Source organism: Balaenoptera physalus (genome assembly GCF_965194825.1).
Source record: "Balaenoptera physalus genome assembly, chromosome: 4".
NCBI lineage: Eukaryota > Metazoa > Chordata > Mammalia > Artiodactyla > Balaenopteridae > Balaenoptera > Balaenoptera physalus.
Window position 1 is genome coordinate 127,011,540 of NC_138891.1, and position 16,099 is coordinate 127,027,638.

General features: G+C 39.9%; 1 long non-coding RNA gene across 1 annotated transcript; it reads left to right on the plus strand.

Moving 5' to 3' along the window:
• Positions 1–1,323: 1,323 nt before the first annotated feature.
• Positions 1,324–14,559, plus strand: LOC309660176. The gene is made up of 2 exons (XR_014263237.1): positions 1,324–1,516; positions 13,715–14,559. It is a non-coding gene; the product is annotated as an uncharacterized lncRNA (long non-coding RNA).
• The last annotated feature ends 1,540 nt before the right edge of the window (positions 14,560–16,099 follow it).

Sequence of the window (16,099 nt, forward strand, 5' to 3'; positions counted from 1 at the left end):
CCAAAAGAATTAATACATGTAAGGAGTTTTAGAACAGGGCCTGGCACATAGTAAATGCTTTATAAATGTTATTTGCTATTATAATCATTCTTTTTCGAATTACAAGGAATAGGGAAAATGTAAGCGTTAAGAACAGAGGGTTTTAAAATGTCTCCAACTTCCTTAACCAACCTGGGCCGTCTGTAAATTGACTACATCATTTCTAGCTTCCATGCCATCAGGCATGCTAGAAACTAATTTTCTGACATCAGCTTAATACAAACTATTCTAAAATGTCTCCTGCCCCACCTTGGGATGGAGATCCCACTATAGGAGACTTCTGCTGGAATCCAGCACTGGTCCTGTCTTAGCCACAAAAAGGTATAAGTCACGTGGCTATGGGGCCAAGTCCATTCCTGACTTTCCCCTCCTCCTCTCCACCTCTTCCCTCCCCCTCAAATTTCTTTCTTCTTCCTTCTTACGGTCTAAAAGTTTATTGAACTGAGGCTCAAAAATGAGTTACTCAACTAGGCTTGCAGTATACACGTGTCATGTTTTAGATCGATTTATTCATTTCCATCCAATGTGTCAAAGGACCTGCTCCAGGAAAATGCCGCCCCAGCTCTTGACAGGATGAGAGAAAGTGAAGAGAGAGACAATGAAACCAAAATTAAAACTCAAGTCCTTTGTGCTCCAGGAATATAACCTTAGAGTGGGAATGGGGGGTTGGAGGAGGCGGGGGCGAAAAAATATTGGTGAGGCCAAAATTAAAGAAGGTCGGGGCCCTATATCCTACCACCCTCAAGTATAAATGTGGGTAACAGGCAAGGCGCGAATGCACTCAAACCCCGGGTGTACATCCCAGACCACACGCTGACTCCTGAACGGTACCGAGGGGAGGGGTCACATGGAGGGGTCCCTTGACCGTGTCTCCCTCTGTTGGGACCCGCTTGCCTCCAGCCGATTCCGGTGGGGAAGAAAAAGTCTCCCACTTGCTCCCTCTTCTTTCTCATCTGCAAGGATAGTGTAAAGACACCCCTGTCACCAGTTAGCTACTTCCCCTCTGCCCGCCGACTGAACGCTCATTTGAATGCGTTTCCTTTTCATTAAGAACAAAGGTTGGAGTCCGAGCCTCGCAGCGCGGGGGCCGGAAAGTACACGACGTGTGTCGAGAGCAAACACACACATACACACACACACACACACACACACAATGACCCACGAGAAAGGGAAAGGGGAAAACACCAATCCCGCGCTGGGCTTTTTCGACTTTTCCTTTAAAAAGAAAAAAGTTTTTCAAGCTGTAGGTTCCAAGAACAGGCAGAAGGGGGGGCGAGGCGGGGGTTTACAGAAAAGGCGCCTGGTCGGTTATGAGTCACAAGTGGGTTATAAAAGGGTCGCACGTTCGCAGGCGCGGGCTTCCTGTGCGCGGCCGAGCCGGGTCGCAGCCCCGAGGTCCCGTCGGGCCGCCTCCAGCCTCGGGACGCGAGCGGAGCCGAGCCCAGCGGCGATCACGCGACGCGGGGAAGGAAGGAAGGTACGCCGACTTTGCCCTCTGCTTCTCCGCGCCGGGACGCGGCGGGCGGCGGCGGCGGCGGCTCCCGGGTCACCCCCCACGCCGGGCGCCGGGGGCGGGGGCGGCGCGCACGTGGCCACCACCTAGCGCCCCGCCCGGGCCCGCGAGCGTCCGTCCGAGGGGCGTCGTCCGGGGGAATCTCACCCGGGCCATCAGGTGGCTCGGGATGGATTTCTGGGGAGGAAGGGGGAAGGGGAAGGAGGGGTGCTCAAGACCCGGCCCTCGGCTTCTCCCCAAAGTTCCCTTAGTTGGTAGGAGGGGTACCAGGGACGTGGCCCTGGACGAGCTCAGCTAATGGAGCGGTCAGACAAGTGTGCAGAACAGACTTGAGGGGCAGGGTGGATTGGATCAAAAGGGACTGCCTTCAGGACAGGAGCCTTTTCTATTTTCTTTTGAAAAATAACAAATAATATACCTTCATTTTATAAAGTTAGAATCATAACGTCTTAGATATCAGGGTCTTTACTTAATCGATGTGAGGACTGAGCAGACGTTCCGTGAGCTTCTGTTTTTATTTGCTCCCATCGTGCCAGGGTGCACTTTGGCAGAGCACGTTGGTTAGCTCTCTTTATTCCCACAAAACCCCCCGTATGTGTCTGTCCTCCACGTACCAAGGGTGGACTAGTTCTTTGAATTTTCTGTTATCTAAAGCAGGCAGATTGGGATGATTATGAATAAAATTTAACCTGGAATTACTGAAGTTGACAGCTGACAAACGTATAAGCCAGAATCCAATCCTTTAAAACGAGAAGACTGAGGACCCGGGAGGTGAAGTTACTTTTCCAATGTCACACAGCAGATCCAAGACCCCATGTGATTTGAAGAGGCCAAAGGTATCTAATAATGCTCATAATTTAGTCTATATTTTATGTTAAATAGTTGAGGTCAAGTGGAGATATTCTTTTCATATGACCTTATGTAGAAGATTACATAAAGCCGGAGTTACTCTTTCTCTCCATTCATCTCTCTGAAGAAGTAATGCCTCTGATGTATGGCTTTAACATAATGTATACTCTAAATGACTGTAGGGCAGCTGAACTTTGAATAATCATGGGACTGAGCTTTTAAAAATGGATATGTATATAGTATTGAATTGTCTATCCATGTGAACAGTAATATAAGCTATAAAGTTGCCAAGGCAATTTCCTGCCTATTGTCTAGTTTGATAGAGTCATCATAATAGAAAATTAGCAGGGTAGGTGGTGTTATCCCCATTTTGCCCATGAGGACTTGTGGCTCGGGGAATTTATGTTTTCTCTGGTAAGGTCACTAGGTCCTTAGTATAAAGCCTGCTTCTAGGGACGGATATGGGATGTGTGATGTGGGGCGTGGGGCTGTTCAGCCCAGGAGCCTTTTGACTCCATTTAAGCTCACGTCCATTGTACTTGCTGCCCCCCTGATTTCTTTCAGGGGGCCAAAGCACCCTGAGTAATTACTTCTGCTGCACGGACTAGTGGGTAATGGCTGGTAATAACCGAGTTTCCTCATGCAGTGGGTCAGCTCTCCCTGGCCACCGGACCAAGCTTCCGAACCACATATATTAACAAAGAGAAACCTGAGCGCAGGCTGAAACCTGCGCTCTTTCAAGGCAGGACAGTGGCATTGGCACAAACTTCTAGTCTTGTTTTTACCTAACTAATCATGTGTAAAAAGTGTAACTTCTTGGTCTTAACAAAACAAACAAACAAAATCCCTGAATGCCATTGCTGTGCATGCAATTCAATTGCAGTAACATAACTAGTTAGAATGTGCCGTGAATTTTGTCATTCTGTACTTTCCAATCGCAAACATGGAAAATTAATAACCTTCATCTTTCTGCTTCTGTCGTCAAATCGGTCTTCTGTGAATCAAAAAAGCCACCCAGAAAAGCCCTAAGTTTTAACTTTTGAAAGGTTTTTTCATCAGCTGTTTTATGTCATGACTAAGAGCTACCGTTCAACTGAAAGGAGGTTTTTCATATCAAAGTAATAGTTTTTAACTGTTTTTTTCCTATCTCAGATCTAATGGAAGTTATATATGCTTCTCCCAGAATTTTTTCTTTTTTAATGTGCATGCTCACACCCAATTGTGCATTCAGTGTCAGGATGCTCCAGGCTTCCTTGAATCTCAGCCATGATCCTCCTGGGGGTGGAGTTTCGTAATCTCTATTCTAAACCTAGTAGGACTAAAGAGCTTGAGTGGTAGAGACTGGTGGGTGGACTCTACCTTGCCCCTGGATTGAGCACCCCTGTCTTTGACAAGCTGGCGTCTCTACAGTTTTTTGAGGTCATTGGCTATTGCTCAGCTGAAGCCATCGATTTTTATACCTTCGTTGCTTCGGCGTTAGGCCTCCAAAGCCTGGTATTATGGAAAGAGCACCAGCCTGGGAATCATGGCAGGTTTCTAAGTCCCAAGCTCTGAGCAAACGCCTGTGCCTTATTCTTCTCACCTCTAAAATGGGTGGCTGGGATTAAAGTCATTTCCAAAGTCTCTTAAACTGATGAAATTCTATGATTCCAGCGTGACTACCACTTCATTTTCATATAGCTCCTAAGACACAGCTGGGCTCAGTGAATTCATATCCTCTATGTCCAAAGAGAGCATACCAGTAAGTACCAGTATAATTGACTAGAGAATATATGTTTGTCTTTCACTGATCTTACTGCTTCAAAACTGTCACATGTTGGCTGAAATTGGCTAGAATAAGAAAATTGTGAAACTTATTTTTCTCAAGGAAAAATATTAAAATTTTAAATTTTAAAAGCTGCTCTTTATCCCACCTTTTGAATACATCTTTATCTCAGACTCTTAAGTAAATGCAGCATTTTCAATTTGATCACTGCTGTATAATTTTCATCTGCTGTGAAACACTTAAGCTCTGTCCATCAATCTTGTCTTTGGGTTTACAATACCCAGGGCCTCAAGCAAAACCACCCCAAAAGCACATCTATCCTTAAATAAATATGCCACGTGTCTGAACAGTTCAACACCCTCACTCACAACTCCAAGGCTCACAGCAATGTGGAAAAACACTTCGAACCAAAAGGCACAATTCCCACCCTTACGCAAGATGACACACTAGCCAGAAAATGGGGCTTAACATCAGTCAGGGGGCATGGTACTACATAGACTGTGAATACATCTGTGCTAATTCTGAAAAACAGGAACCATGAGTGGGTACATGGGGTTAAGGCACTGGCAGAAGGAAAGATTACTGAAGGCTATCAGACAGCTGATTTCATGAAATTGTGAAGCTGATGTTTGGATAAGGACAATGACAGATAATAACGTTTGTGTCGTGACTCCATAAATGAGAACGTTCTATACGCAGTAGAGGTTCTTGGCTGTCTTAACGAAATGCTATGCTGTTTTATGTGGCTCAGCCATGGTCAGGCCAGCATTGTGGTTCAGAGCATGGACGCCGGTGCCAGATTGCCCTCGTTGGTATCCCAGCAGTTTAACCTTGGGCAAGTTACTTCACCTGTCTGTGCCTCCATGCCCCCAGGTGCAAATGGGCAGGTGATAACACTCATTCTGAAGGTTGTTAAGAGGAATAAGCCAGTCAGCATACATCGAGCAGTCAGACTGCTGCCCGGTCCAGAGGGTGCCCTGAGTGAGTGAGTGCTATTATTATGAATACCTTTATGATCTTTTATATTTCAGGAAACCAATTTGGAAAATGAGATACAAAAACAGCCTAAGAAAGTAAACTATATATGTACAAAGCGGTCTCTAAAAGTTCTTGACAAAGTAAAAAGTTGTTTGTTTTAAAGAGCTTCTAACAGTCTCGGAATGCATTTCTCTCCTGATCCCAAAGAAAAACGAATGAAACATTTTAAAAAATCATTTCCAAGGAAACATCTTGCTGTACCTTTTAGCAGTTACTTATGATTTAGAGATTAGGATACCAAAGGATTATTTGGCTTCTACAGGTTTTTCAATAACCTCTAATTTATATAATGATTCAGTTATACAGTAGTAAATGTATCTTGACTTGTACTTTTAAAACAACAAGTGCAACAGTAATAGATGTACAGAGACTTACGGGCATTCGGCAAGTATTCATGACGACTGCCATTAGCACTGTGGCTCGCACCCATTGTGATTATGAGCCTAGCACCCGACAAATGCTTTACGTTCATTGTGTCACTTCATCTTCACAACGACCTTTTCAGTAGGTTCTATCATTATCTCTATTTTTAGAGAAACAGCTAAAACTTAAAGAGGTCAATTAAATTACCAAGTACCACACAGCTAGTAACATTGCTGGCGTCAGGAATGGAACCCAGGCAGGTTGAAAACAACAGAACAATAACACCCTGGACCTTTCACTTAGATTCAGTCATTGTTAACATCTGCCACGTTTGCTTTATTTCTCTCTGTCCCTATCCGCCTCTCTCTCTACGACTGTATCTATATGCAGACCTGGCATCTCACCTCTAAATGCTTTGGCATGTTGTCTCCTAAGAATGAGAACATGCTCCTACACAATGAAAACACATGATTATGGCATCCAACTGTGGTTCCAAAAAAAAAGAAAAACAACAGGAATGGAACCTAGTTTTTATCCACAACTTCAGATAATTATATCTGGCAGAATTCTCCAGCTTTATCCTATAATGATGATACTTTGTAGACTGAGATCCAAGCCTAGAATCTTCTGAATGTAAATGGTCCATTACTCATCTGGAATACCAACAAACCTCATTGATCTGCTTCCACATTTATAAGCTTCTACTACCCTAACTCTCCAAGAATCTGCATATTAGTTAAATCTTACTGAAACGCTCCCATGTCAGATCCAAGCCAGCTGTGCAGACAGAAATGCCTTTGGAGGATCTCAAGCACATATTCAAAGCATTTACTGAGCGTGAGCTATGTATCAAGTAGTGCGGTAAGACCGAGTCCCTGCCCTCAAGCACACCTCAGCGCTAGGGAACGACATATCTCAGTGCTGTGTCATGAGTGTTCCGACCGAGCATGGAGAGAGGGCCGACCACCATGGGGGAGACAGCAGGAGGAAGGGTCACATCAGAAGACAGAGAGCCCAGCCTCCAGGAGTTTGCTCTCTGCCAGAGAAAGAGAAAGAAGGCAAGGCGGACCAGACTATCTTCGAGGAGAAATTTGGAGTAGGAATATCTAGTGCCTAAGAGTATGTATGAGATTATGTCTAGAGATGACTTCGTGTGGCGTAGCAGACGTAACCCTCATTTGGGGTGTTACGGCCCTGGCTAAAATGCTATGGGGGTGGAAGAAGTAAATGGTATGGTGTTTGCCTTGTAACACAGGGTATCCTATACACGAGGCATCTTAAGAAAATTAATTTTTAAATGGGCAAAACTAAACTGTTCCCAGAACTTGCTCAGTTTGTTAACATATTTCTCTGTACACAAAATTTTCCTTGCCGTGATGGTGTGTAGAAATAGAAATTTATGAACTGTGTCTTGTAGAAAAGCTGATTTTTCCTATAATGCCAGACATAGGGGACCGTGTACATATAACTAACAAACAGGTTACACATAGTAAGTTCCAAAGGAGGCATTTTATTGAAATTCACTGTTGAGAATAGGCACTATAAACTCAAATGCACAGAGGAGGCCTAGAAGAGGTGACCCTTGAAGGATGGCAAACACCCAGACTTGATACCTGCCATCACCTTTCCTTTTTCCTGAGGCGGGGGAGGTGAGGGGAAGGGGAGAGAAAAGATATTGAAAATAAATTATAAATGAAAAAGAGAAAATTATTATTAAAATTCTCTTCTGGAATATGATACTTTAAAGTTTAAGTTGTTAGGCACGTGGAAAACCTTTTGTGTAAATATGAAAGAAGAATGAACGGCTCTGATTTAAAGCAATAGAATGCATCTCCCCTGAGCTCTCTCCTTCCCAACCCTTGTTTTTATCCATGATTGTTTGATAACATTTTCCCAAAGTTTCGGGCCTGAAGCTGTGCCAGTGTGAGGTCGGGGCATGGAGGAAGTCCCCACTGTGATACGCTGGTCCAGGAGTCGGGCTGGACTCAGGCTGGCTCTCAAACTACTTCTCACTCCATAGAATGACTCTGGGGGGAAATATTTCTAACCTGTTTTTTTCCACATCCTTATCTGAAAAGTGAAGGTATTAATCTCTGTCCATAATAGAACTATTGGGAAGGCTACTTAGCCTGTAAATAAGTTCCAAGGGAGTTTCACTAAAAACTTCCTGGTTTTAAAATTGGGAAAAGCAGAATAATCCTCTAAGGCCAATATTCTTTCTCATTTGCGTATTCACAATCAAATGGTCACTCGGTATAATGTTTCCATGGTGATCCTGTGTATCCACACTGGCTTTCTTCTGAGACAGTTCAAAAGTATGAAGTACTTAGTTTTATGTGTTAAAATCATTATTGGCATATATCTTTAAAAACTCATTTTCTGAATTTCAAAATACAGAAACGTATGCTCTATTAAAGCTGTTTCACGTGCAAACCAGTCTTTCCAGTAAGGAGCTCTTAATTTAGAAAAAGTAGGTATTTTCGTTAAAGAATTCTTAACTAGAACTATTAAGAAAAGGGATGTTCGATTTTTTATGGAAGCAAATGAAAGAATCATGACATAGGGAGTTTATAATATTTTTCCCAGCAATGGCTTATACAGGGAATTTTCCTTAAATGTAAAGTTAATGATATGAAAAGTAATTTTATCATTTATCAAGAGGTCAGGATATGGGTTATTTCTACAGAACAATCCATTTTACTTTTAGAAGATGCATTTTTGTGCTTTTTTTTTATTGAAGTATAATTGCTTTACAATGGTGTGTTAGTTTCTGCTGTACAGTGAAGTGAATCAGCTATACGTATACAGGTATCCCCACCATCTCAATCAGTAGCAGGTCACACCATCAATCCCTCTTTAATGATGGAATTCATGTGAATACAAGAGGAACATAATACTCTTTGCCGCATTTCCTGACAGCACAGAAGTTGACTTAACTCTAAAATGAGTTACTGAGATGTAACACAGAATAATCATATTCTACAGAAAACGAAAAAAAAAAAATTCACACGACTAAACACACTTTAGAAAACCAGTCACTTAAATATTTCTTTTTGTCACCAAATATTGAAAGTCTTTATGAAGAATTATTGAGAAATTGAACAATTTATATGTGGTTTTATAACATGTAGAGGTTGAAACACAGAGGACTGAACTAAAACTCAGGTGAGACTGTTTTAAATACTTAATTTGTGGCTCTTGTAGGCTGGACATGAAAAGAATGAGCTCTCGGATGATTTGAGGGTATATCCTCATCTTTCCTCCAAATCACTCTTTATCCCCATTAAAACTTACCCACCCTGGTCCTCCCTCCTCAGTCCTTGATCTCTGTTTTCAGAGATGACTAGCTAACTAACCTAAAAAACAAGTCTAAGTTGAGGTGTCCATGGAGGGACTTCAACCCCACTCTTCTCCTCCTTCTCCAAATAACTGATTTGCCTTTCAAGGACATTTTACCTGAAACATTACCTGCCATCGTGGTTCTCCCACCCAAAGGAGATGGTTCTAACTGTAAGAAATTCAGACTAAGTAGAAGCGAAGGGAAGCACTACTATGTAGAATTGTTAGAGGGGCAGGTCCTTGGGGCATCACGTATGCAGGCACCCTAGTCAAAAGTTAATCAAGAAATTGTTCTTCCAAAGATGAACAACGACAAGTACAAACTTTCTCAGGATCTTGATTTTTACATATATTCATTAATCTTCACTGCTTAGTTTTATGACCTAAATCAAAACAGCAAATTCAGAACATAGGGAATTAGAGTAAGTTCTGGTGGGAAAGCCAGATACTGCTTTCTTATGCAATTATATGCTAGTCGCTTTCAGTGAGCGGATCCAAATAGGAATCAACATTGAATTCCATTTTAATGATTATGTTTTTTACTGGTACATAAAAAAGTTAAATAAAAATGGGGAAATATTTAAAGGAAGTTATCTAAACTTAATCATTTTAATTTTCAAAAGCATAATTACATTACTTTTCATCTATTAAAATGGCTTTGGAGCTAGGATTTTGACGGCTACATCAATATAGGATCATGCCTTTCAGTAGAAATAAGTGTATATTCACTTTGTAGCAACAAATTAATAGTTTCCAAGTATTTATACCTTTCATGGTGAGTAAAGTCAGGGCTGTCTCATGATGGCTTGGTTATGAGAGTCAATAATTGTGACTCTTTTCTTTTTAAAGAAAATTTCATAGCATGCAGTTCTTTTTTTTTCTTTCTTTCTTTTTTTGTTCACTTATTTTTAATTTTATATGCATCAAAAGTCCTTTGAATTTGTTTCCTTTTTCTTGAGTTTATCTGAAAGTAATATGCACACTCAAACACTAATAAGAGTTGTAAACATGTCCACATTCATAATTCCCATCAAAAAAGAGATATTTCTGAAAAAGGTTACAGTATTCTAAATTTTCTTACCAAGAGGAAAAATATTATGTATTCCAAATTCATGTTAATTACCTATTATAAAAGCCTGGTGAAGTGAAATATCTTGTGAATCCATATCTATTTCCATCTATATCTATATCTTTATATCTATGTCTCTATAACATTTGTTATATTGACAGACTCTTCATATCTGTTACATCAACAATTCAGATTTCTGCTTTTTCTTGTTGTTATTGTTGGTTTTTGTGTTTGGGTTTATTAGAAGAGGATATTACACTAAAATTCTTGAGGCTTTCTATAATAGGAAAGGGGTAATCTTTCAAACTGAGTGACAAGAGTTATGCAGGACCCATGAAAGAAGATACTGGAAATGCTCGGTATTCATTCATTCATTCAACAAGCATTACTGAGTGCCTACTATATTCCAGGACCTCTGTTAAACATAGGAATAAGAAAATGAATAAGACATTAGATTGTCTCAGTGTAGTAAGAGAGACTGATAAACAGGTAATTTAATCATGGTGTGATATATTCTATGACAGAGGTGCAGAGTATTATCGGAGCACTGAAGAAGTGTTCTCTTCTTGTTTTGAGAGATCAGAAGACCTTCTCCGAGAAGGTGATGTTTTCCAGTATGAGAAGTTATTGGCTAGGGGAAAAAGGAGAGAGAGGCACCCCAGGCAGCAGAGACACCGTATGCAAAGGTGAAAGTAAGACTCCTGAGAGATCAGGCACTGGAATGACTTGGTGCAGAAGGCCTGGGTAGGGGGTGTGATGGGAGATGGGCTGGAGAGGGAGGACAAGTCACAGGTATGCCCTGCTAACAGTGGAGTAATCTGAAGTCAAAGGCTTCAGGATAAGAAGGCAGGGGCAGTGGGTATGGAGAAAAGAGCATGGATCTTTGAGTCAGCTAGGATGTATAATAACAATAGCTCCCAGAATGCAGTTCTTTTGGTATGCAAATATGAAGTGGTTGGTGCTGAGAATAGCAGCAAAATAAGAAAATATATAGGTCTATAAAATTGTGGAAGGATCTAACTTATGATTCATATATGAAGAGATCCTTAGTGACAAACTTAAGACATATTCTACTCTGAATGTACAGCTACTGACATCTTTCCTGGCAAATCAATAAGGTAAGAAGAAAAGGATATATTGAAATAATATGCCCCCCCCCTACAAAAATCAACCTTCAGAAAAGCATAATTTAAAGAAACTTTCCCCAGAGTGCTGCCTTCAGTTTAGTGCTAACTACCAGAGGGAGAATCGATCTGCCATATAATGAAAAATATCTATTGTTGTCATTTATCTAGTATATCTAGAGCTTCATTTTGGTAGATTTTTATTGAAGATAGGAAGGAATGGTTCTGACCCTCAATTACTGAGTAATAAATTCTGTCAAGTACTACATTGAACTTGGAACCTATCTTCAGCTACTGAAAAGAATTGTGCTATAGTCAAGTTTATATTCACAATGGACATTTCCTGCTGTGGGCCTAAAAGTAGTGTGGGTCACAGGGTTTAAAGTATGTCTTTAGAACTGCCCTAGTCAAGACCCTCACTCTAATTTATATTGTATAATCCATATGAATTTCTCTGTATTGCTATACATTACACATTGTGTTTGTTACAGTCTTATCAAATGGTTAGCAGCTGTAGCTGTTGATTGCTGGGTCTATAATTATATACAATTCTTCTGCCGCCCTACCAGCTGGGCAGCTGTACTGACTCCAGAATAAGCCACTTCTTTTCTTATTACCTCATGACATCATCCTGTTCCCAATGCCTTGACTAATAGACTAGCCTTTGTTGTCTGTGATCACTAATTTCCACTCAGACTCACAGAGCAGTTCTGGTTTTGGTTAGCTTGGGTCCTCCTTGCAAACCCAGGCAAAAACAGTGAAATCGAGCACAGCTTCACTGCTGGCTGAATGACCTTCTGGTCGTTCTAATATCTAAAAGTCTACTGACTATACTTTTAAAAATACTATTCTGGGATAATTTCTCCTTTATTCTGTTTATTGGGATTAATGCTTTTCATCTCTTATTATGTTTTAAATGAGATTTAAGATCGTGTAGTATATTTAGACAAACTGTTCATTCTGTGCAGTTTTAGGAATTCATCATGTCTGAGGGGTCTGCCTAGATAACACAGTACCACAGTTTCTGTCTGAGCACTATGAAAAAAAGGGGCCCTGTGTGGTGCTTTTATTTCAGCATACCTTTAGTGTTTGAACCAATAAAAAAAAAGCTGTTAGAATTTTTAATATAGTATTGTGAAAACCATTGTCACTTTTCTGAGCACTCTAATCGGGCAATTGTGAAAAAAGATGAAAGAGAAAAAAATCTGATTATTATACTAAATGCATTTCCTTTAATACCTGTGCTCAGATGTCACCTTTAAAGAACAGGAGTAAAATTTATGGGAAGAACAGTACGCAAGCAATTCACCTTAAATACGAATTAGACACAGCTCTTTAAAAGAAGGTTGAATGATATTGGCTGGAGGAACTAACATTAGGATATTAATATACATTTATTGAGCATTTACTGAGCCCAAGGCTCTGTGGAAGGGGAAAAAAAGTCCTTATTTTTATAAGCTTTATTGACTGAAAATCTGTATAAGTAAACTAGAATCCATTATTTAATTCAAAGCTCTTCATCATTAAACTAATTCATCTCAGAAAACAGCAAAGTTAAAGAAAAAAAGTACTATCAGTAAGAATGACAAATTTCCTTGGTCTGGAAATTTCCAAACCACGATATTCTGCCCTGTCAAAATATATTCACTGGGGAATTTTTAACTTTATACACTCCTTTTGAACTTAATCACAATTTCACATCGAGCTGGCTTCATGATTAAATAAAAGAGAAGGTGATTCCCCTCTTGTGCTAAAGGCAACCACATACTTGAATGATACTCTAACTTCTAGGTTCTGCTATAGTAACACCGAAACCAGAAGCTTGTGGGAGAAATGTCACTTTATCTGAGAGAGTAAAATCAGACTCTAACAGGAAGTAGCAAATTCATCTTTTTCTTTTTTCAATCCACTCTGCCGAAGGCAAGTAGTTTGAAACACAGCACTCTGTAAGTCATACTTCCTTTATGCAGATCAAAACCAAAGCCACTGGGTAGTGCTTCCCCCTAAGGAATCTCTAAATAGAAGATGGGGCCATTTTATGATGGATTCATTTGTAGGCAAGACCTCCACTGCCTGTATCATATCGCCTGAAAACTAAATAAATAAAGGTAAAACCACAACTATTTATTACAGAATGAAAATCTAGCCCAAACTCCTCTGTAAAATAAGTTAATTCTGTTTTAATCTTCATAAATCATTAAGTACCATTTTTAATATTTTGGCCTTTTACCTCAATTACCTACTTCTCAGGTGAGATATAAATCAGAAAAGATAGTACTATGTCAGAACGCAAGGTCTCGCCTTTGCATTTTAGCATTTGGGGACTTTGAAGAATGGTTTCATTTTTGTTTTAAAGATGATCCACATGTGTAAATAATTCAGAACTATATTAGAATTGAAAACATAAATTTTAAAATAGTCTTCCAATACACTTAAAGGTAAAAATATCATCCTTTAATTGCCATTTTCTCTACCCTGAACAAATGACTAACTAGGATTTAATGAACTCTCTCCCTTAAAGAAAAAAGAGACTGTCTTTGCTTTCAGATTTATAGTCTGTGACTCCAACTTTATAACTGCATGTGCATACACAACAATTTCTGTTTCTATTGCAGGTGGCACAGACCAGGAAGGGGAAATCTGTGGTTTAAATTCTTTATGCCTCATCCTCTGAGGGCTGGAGGCTTGCTGGAGGCCGTATGCTGTTAATGCTAATCGTGATAGGGGTTTTTACCTCTGACTGACTCCTACATGTTAGCATTAGCAGGGTATGGTGCCTGTTACTAGCATTCACGTGGGACAAACGGCCGTCGTGGGAGGATGGCGAAGAAGCGTGCGTCACCCCGTTGGATAAACTCAGACTTCAGGCTTTATTATTTTTTGTTAATCATAATATGGTCACTGGGATGTTCCACCTTAAATTAAGTGTTAAGAGTAAGGTCATTTAAAAGACTTATCAGCTGTATCCTGAATGCCAACATTTTTACTTTAATCCTCAAGCCCATATCCTTGTTTTTATCTTTAATGGAAAATATATTCGTGTCATTTTTAATTCGAAGTTATGGTTTGTCCCTTGTAACTGTTCATAAACACTTTCAATAATTCAACTGGAAAAAATATGGACTAAACACATTCTGAAACAAGCTTCTAGAATATCCTTGTAGTTGAAAATTAAAAGGACTACCACTATCCACTAGTTACATCATGGATTGTCCAGAAACGTGTATAAAAAGATTTAGAAATTGGTATTTTCCCCCATGTAACAATTCTATTTAGACAACTTTAGTGTAAGATGGATACTTTTATTTGAATCTTAAGGGGGAATTGAAAGGCTATGACAATTATCAATAATTTATCTTTTATATTTTTAAAAATTAGTATGGTGATTGACATCTGAGAGCTAACCCCTGTCTTTTCCCTACAAGATACAAAGATTTAATCAAAAGTTTAATATTTGAAATTAAGTCCCAAATCTATCCACATAATAACACAGTGAGGTCAGAGAATCCACTTTTCCTCTCAGTCTGTTTCTCCTTCCACAGAATTGGGCTAATACTTTATGATGTTGGTGTGAGACTTACATGAGATAGAGAACTAGTTTGTAAAATATAAAGTGCTACATTAATGTTATAGTAAAATTAATCCAAGAACTAGTCCCCCTACTTTGTTAGAGAAAAGCTAATGATTTGGTTTACAGAATTTTTCAGGTTTGGATTCCTATGCAACCTTTCTCGATAATTATAGAACTATATCACTTACCAATATGTAGCTAGTTGTAACTGTTAGCATATTTAATGTGTATTTGTATTAGCAACTCTTCTTAACGTTTTGTCAAAGGGGTTATGCACTGTAACCAAATAAATCTCTTGAGTCTTTAGTTGATTTAAAATAATTCTTTGGTTATGGCTTTTTTTCTTTTGCAAAGTACAAACTGTAATTTCAGAAGTTATTTACACACACACACACACATTAAAAAAAAAAAACAATGGGAAAAAATTATGCAAATACTAAGGGGAACATTCCTGACTCCTAGGACACAGTATTCTCATCTGAGGGCATCCCCTTGGCCTGTCCCCCATTTCTGTTCAAGTTATGTGTTACCAAGGTAAATTTTTCCTCAACCCGGAGTGAACATTTGGCTCCATGGAGCCCCCATGTAGGTATGTCACGTTGAAGGGTATTTCTTCGGACTGTGCGTCTCATCTGCACTGCTTGTCTACAAGAAGAGTCCTTGTTTTGAGTCCCAGTTCTTCAATGCTTGCTACCTACAGCCATCAAGTCCCATAGTGTGGGCCTGGAATACACTAAGCTCGTATTACCTTGCTGCTGTGATAATGAAAAGCTATGACCAACAAAAAGGCAGATTAAGAAAAACTGTGCTGTGAAATGCTTCCTTTGAAGAGCACTAAACTACCCTACATGAAACTAAAGGGAGTTACTTAATCTCTGTAAGCCTCAGTCTCCTCATCAGTAAAATGGTGAATATATTTCATAAGGATGACAGGCCTAAATGCAAGTGTTTGTAAAGAGCACCATGTCCACTGTGCGTTAAGTGTTAAATAAACACTAGCTTTAAAACTGTTAAATTTCAGTCTTTAAATCAAGTGATCTACCACAGCAGATCTCCCCAGTAACTTCAGTCTAACCGTAAGCCTATGATGGCAACCAAGAGAACCTAGATACTGCCAGGGCCACTGGGTTTTCTCTCGGCCCCATCCTCTCAGGCTTCTAGTTCCTGATCTCATGGTCTGAGATGGAGTCCTTCTGACCAACATATTCAGTCATTTCAAAAATTCTTGGAGCATGAGTAAGACTGGGTGTGTGTTTGGGTTGAAGGAAGGGGTAAGTGACAAGAAAGAGTGTGTGTGTGTGTGTGTGTGTGTGTGTGTGTTTTGAAGTGACACCTAAGGATGGCTGAAGAGAAAGTCAGCTCTGTGGTAGATGGTGTAGGGAAAAGGAACCCAATTTTGTACACAGAATAACTGAATTGAATGAAGCAC